The 6000-nt window shown below is 44.6% G+C and overlaps 1 long non-coding RNA gene across 1 annotated transcript in view; it reads right to left on the reverse strand.

The window, feature by feature from the left end:
- Positions 1 to 5532, reverse strand: part of LOC136792730 (uncharacterized) — a 49326-nt gene extending 43794 nt beyond the window's left edge. The window contains exon 1 of the long non-coding RNA XR_010836998.1: positions 5347 to 5532. This is a non-coding gene — a long non-coding RNA (uncharacterized lncRNA). The remainder of the gene's footprint in view (positions 1 to 5346) is intronic.
- Between the last annotated feature and the right edge of the window lie 468 nt (positions 5533 to 6000).

Genomic DNA, 6000 nt, shown 5'->3' on the forward strand with positions numbered 1-6000 from the left:
GTAAGATCCTTGACATCAGTCTTGGCGATGATGTTTTTGGATTTGACACCAATCAAAGACAGCGAAAGCAAAAATAAACATGTGGGACTATATCAGCCTAAAAAGTTTCTGCACAGCAAATGAAACCATCAACAAAATGAAAAATCAACCTACCAAATGGGAGAAAATATTTGCAAATCATGTATCTGATGAGGGGTTAATATTCAAAATATGTCATACAACCTAATAGCCAAGAAAGAAAACAAATGATCCAATTTTAAAATAAGCAGAGGAGCTGAATGGACATTTTTTCAAGGAAGACATACAAATGGCTAAGTGCTCAATATCACTAATCATCAGGGAAATGCAAATCAAAACCGAATGAGATGTCGCCTCAAGCTCGTTAGAATGGCCATCACCAAAAAGACAAGAGATGAGTGTTGGCAAGGATGTGGAGAAAAACCCTTGTGCACTGTTGGTTGGAATGCAAATTGGTGCAACCTCTATCGAAAACAGTACGGAGGTCCTTCAAAAACTTAAAAATTGAACCACTGTGTGATCCAGGAATTTACTTTTGGGTACATTTCCAAAGGAAACAAAATCACTATCTCAAAGATATATCTGCACCCCCATGTTCATTGCAGCATTATTTGCAATAGCCAAGACTTAGGAAACAACCTAAGTGTCCATGGATGGATGGATAAAGAGGATGTGACATACATATATAGTGGAATATTATGATTATGCGGCCATAAGAAAGAAGGAAATTCTGCCATTTTAGACAACATGGATGCACCTTCAGGGCATTATGCTAAATGAAATGATAGATAAAGACAAACCCTGTATGATCTCACATATATATACAGGATCTTAAAAAACCAAATTCACAGGAACAGATTGGTGGTTGCCAGAGGCAGGGGTGGGGGGTTGGGGGAAATGGTGAAGGGGCTCAAAAGGTACCAATTTTTAGTTATAAGATAAATAAGTCCTGGAGATGGAATGTAGAGTACGCTGACCATAATTAACAATATTATATTGTATATTTGAAAGTTACTAAGGGAGTAGATCTTACAAGTTCTCATCACAAGAAAAAAAAGTGTGACTTATTGTGGCGATCATTTTGCAGATATACATATATCCAACCACTATGTTGTGCACCTATAAGTAATACAACATTACCTGTCAATTATACCTCAATAAACCCTGATAGCATAGGAAGTCCTTTCTTTGCCTGCTAATCTGGCTTGAAGAGACCAAACTGCCCAGGTGACAGACTCCCTTTAGCTTCCATGGAAGCTTACTGGGCCCAGGTTAAAGAAATCTTCTACTGGGAACCTAAATTTTCAACCCATTAGAGCTTAGAGTGATGGGGTAGATGTGTACTGAGAATGATGGTCAAAGAGTCGATCCTACTTTTACCCCTTAGCTTCTGCACCCATGAAGTCAAGCTATCTTTATACCAGCCAGTAATTCAACACATATATCGCATCGTGAAAGACAGCACCCCCAAGCTCATGCTGTTTTAGAACCTTTAATAAGCCATTCCAACGTTCTTATTGCTTCCAGGTAATGAGATGTGTGGGAGAACCCACTGCATTCCGTGGTCATGTGCCCATTGTCACATATCTTTGCCATCAAATGGGTCCTTCGGTGCAAGACAAAGCTTTTTGGATTCTGTGCCTATAAATGCATCATTCTGTAAGCTCTCAGACACTGGTGCTTGCAGATGCACTGCAGGTGTGGACTGCGAAGAGATAGATGTCACTTCTAACAAGGACAAATCACTCCTCCTTCCAGAGTTGAACGTGTACAGTGTAACTGACTGGCCATATGTCTGGCTGGCAGCTCAGACATATCAAAATAGAGCTCCTGATACTTTCCCTCAAACCTGCTTTCCCTCAATCATCTCCCTCATAATTAATGGCAACTCCATCCTTCTGGTTGTTCAGGCCAAAAACCTCAGGAAAAGCATTTTCCTCGCATTCTACATCTGGCCTGTTAGTAAATCATGTTGGCTCTGCCTTCAAAATACATCCAGAATTTGTCCTCTCCTTCTCCATTGCCATCACCGTGCACTTACCACTGTAAACTTTCACCTGCATTATTGGAATAACCTCCTAACTCATCTCCCTGCTTCTGCCCTTGGCCCCCTGAAGTCTATTCTCAACCCATCATCTGAGCGAGCCTGTGAAAACACAGCTCATATCACATCATTCCTCAGTTCAAAACCTTCTAATGGCTCCCAGTGTCACTCAGAGAAGAAGGCAAAGTCTTTCCAAGGGTCCATATATCCCTGTGTGACCCGAGTCTTGGTAGCAGAAAGACTCTAAGGTGGCATCCCTCCTGGGATGCCCTGCCCTTGAGTGTGGGTGGAGGCACCATGACTGGTTTCTAACCAACAGGATACAGCAAAGTGTTGGATGGCATTCTTGTAATTACATTGTTTTGTACAACATTCTCTCTTGCTGACAGACTCTTTCTCACTCTCCTGCCGGCCTTGAAAAAGCAAGCTGCCATGTAATGAATGGCTGGTGGAGGGGCCATGCAGAAGGGAATTCTATGAAGCCCTAAAAGTTGAGGGTGGCTTCACTAATACCCAGCAAAAAAAAAACAACCCTGAAGCTCCCAGTCTTACAGCTGCAGGGGAGTAGATTCTGCCAACAGCCCAAGAAAGCCTGAAAATGGACGCTTCCCTAGTTGAGCCTCCAGATGAGAGCACAGCCCAGCTGACACCTGGACTGGTGCCTTGTAAGACCTGAGCTGAGGACCTAGGTAAGCTGCCCCTGGACTCCTGACCCAAGGAAACTGTGAGCTAATAAATGGGTGTTTTTGAGCCTCTAAGTTTGCTGTAAGTTGTTATGGGACAACAGACAATTGATGTAGTCCTGTTACTTCTCTGACATCCCTCCAATACTGTTCCTTCATCCACGCTGCTTGAGCTACACAGGCCCCCTCTCTGTGTCCCAGATGAGCCAGACACATACCCATCACGAGGCCTTTGCATTTGCTGTGTTCCCTCAGCTTGGGATGTTCTTCCCCAAGATACACACATGGTTTTCTGCTCTCACTCACTTCCTGTTTTCACATGAAAACCTTCTGCTTGGTAGGCGTTCCCTGGCCACCTTATCTAATATTTCACATCCCTCCCTCATATCATAACTTCCTTCCCTGCTTTAATTTTTCCTCCTTAGAATTTATCACTCTCTAACTTACTATATGTTTTAATTATTTATCTTGCTTCTTGCCTTTTCTCTCCACCAGGACAGGGATTTGTGTCAGGTTTGCTGTTATCTTTTGTACAGTGAATCCAGTCCCTGTGGGTGTGTGATTCGCTTCTGCCACATTCAGTGCTCAGCAGGGGTACCAATTCAGAGGATATCTGGGTTTAGCCAGGGTTGGAGTACAATGAGGAGATGGGGGCCCACAGGCTCTGTGTGTTTTCTGGGGACTAGTTCTGGTGCTAGATCATGGAGTCTAGGAGAGAAGTGGGGCATGAAGGTCTGGGGTATGGCTTTGTGAGTGGCTGGTTGAAGTCAAGTGGAATAAAAGATTACTGGGTGCAAAAGACTAAGGAACTGGGAGACCAAGGCATTGGATAAACCATTTCTTAAATTCTGAAGCCTCCAAGAATGCTGACTGGGTTAAGAGTGAAGTGACTCAGGTCATCTAAGAAGAAGGGAACATACAGAGAGGTTGGCAATTGACAGCCCTGACCTTGGAAGGTTCAAGATGGAAAAGCAGCCTTCACCCCAAAGCTGAGGATAGTAGGACCCCCGTGGAGAAGCCGAGTTCCTGTCAGAGCAAGGATCAGAAAACTACCAAGTCCAGTCTGCCCCCTGATTTTGTAAATAAACTTCTACCGGAATACAGTCTCGCTTGTTTACATGCTTCCTCGGCTGCTTTTGCGCTAGCGTGGCAGAGTTACGTATGCAACAGGTGCAAGAGACAGTATGGCCCTTGATGCCTGAAATACGTACTTCTCTGCCCTTCACAGGGTAGGCTTGCTAACGCCTGAGTTAGAGCAAGAAGGGGAGTGGAATATTCAGGCTAGTAATTGAAGATACTCGGGGACTTTGTTGATGGTGGACCATGAATTTCAAAGGGACCTTTGGAATGATGTGGGAGAATGGAAAGGGTAGAGGGTGAGGTCAGACGAAGGGCATATTCAGGACAACCTGGCCAGTGATGGTGATCTGGAGGCTTGGACTTCCAGTGGTGACTGAGGCAGCCGGGGAGGTGGAAGGCTTAATGGGCTGAACCCCAGGACGCTCCAGGTTGGGGTGGCTGCCCGTGGGTGGAGGTGGCAGCGGGTGGAGCCAACAGCAACCAAAGACCCTGGAGGGTTGACTTGCCCTCGGCTGACGCAGGGGACACGCGGCCGTGAAGGCCCACGTGGGCTGGGCTTGTTAGCCTGGTCTGGGGGCAGGGCAACCCCTGGAGTGCAAGCACTGCCCAGTTCCTGGACCGGTGCCCGGAATATAGGGGAAGGAGAGGAAGGAAGGGGGGTGGGGTGGGGAAAGGCAGGGAGGCAAACAGACGAGCCATAGGAATAAACATTAAGATGAAACCCTGGGTTACCTGCATTAGTTCTAGAAATTCAGAAACCAGATAAAATATTAACATGCTTTTCATATTAAAACGTCTCTTATGACCCGAGACAATCAAAGTAAGAAATCCAATTATCAGTGCTAAGGCCTCTTCCGGGTCCTAAAAATCCATGGTTCAACAATAGCAAGATACACTGTGTATCTTTTTTTAAATTGCAGTGGAGTTGATTTACAATATCATGTTAGTTTCAGGTGTACAACACAGTGATTCAGTTATACACACACATATACATTTATATATATATATATATATATATATATATATATATATATATATATATATTCCTTTCCAGATTATTTTCCCTTATAGGTTATTACAAAATACTGAGTATAGTTCCCTGTGCTATACAGTAGGTCCTTCTTGGTTATCTCTTTTAAATGTAGGAGTGTGTATATGTTACTCCCAACCTCCTAATTTATCCCTCCATCCACCCCCCCCTTTCCCCTTTGGGAACCGTCAGTTTGTTTTCTATGTCTGTGACTGTCTGTCTGTTTTGGAAATAAGTTCACTTGTATCATTACGCTGTGTATCTCATTCCTTCTTAATTTAGTATTCTTCTAATCAACTACCTACAGCCCTCACCAGTGATTAGAGCGCTTCTTTAAAACTTAGCTGGATTCTCGTGTCAAAACTCTCGCCTCCTAAATGAGTAACACATAGCTGCTGGCGAGCCCTGGCGGAACTGCTCCCACCCCACCCCCCCACCCCCCCACCCCGTTAACGACTTCTACCTGCCTCAGCCACGGCACCCTTCCTCACCTTCCATCAAAATAATGCCGGGGAAGACATTTCTTCTCCCATCTCGGCTCCACTCTGCTAGGAAGATCCACGCCCCGCAGCTCCAAGTCCTCCTCTTTTCCGGCTTCCCATGAGGATGTATAGTTTTGTTATAGCCTCAGAGAAACTTAACCCAAATTCCCAGTAGGTCAGGGCCAATTCTAAAACATTGCACCAGTTAATGACTGCATTTTAATACATCTTTTCATAAGAGCAGAACAGCCTTCCTCCTCTTTCAGTCTGGGAGCTGCCTGCCTGATTTGCATGCTGTTAAATATTTCTCAGCTCGGATGTCTTTAGCAAAGGTTTTTTCCGTGTAAACTTCCTTCTACCAAAGGGCCACCCCTCACAGGAAAAATAAAAACAAGATTCTCAAAAGAAGATTTAATAGCAATTCTTAGCAGAGTGGATCTGGTTTCATCACAGAATCCTTGACATTCCACAGGGAAGAAGCCTAATTTAAGGGTGGAGGGGGAAGGAACTCTGATAGCCAAAAGTTCCGAGAGCCAGAAATGAAATCTAAAAATAATATTTGTCAATGTACCCAGAGGCTATTGCATGATGGGCTCCACAGGAGAAGGGCTCCAGGCAGCTGCCTCTGCCTGGGGCTGCTTATGTTGATTCGCCAGAAATAGC

Source organism: Kogia breviceps, chromosome 15 (assembly GCF_026419965.1).
Source record: "Kogia breviceps isolate mKogBre1 chromosome 15, mKogBre1 haplotype 1, whole genome shotgun sequence".
NCBI lineage: Eukaryota > Metazoa > Chordata > Mammalia > Artiodactyla > Physeteridae > Kogia > Kogia breviceps.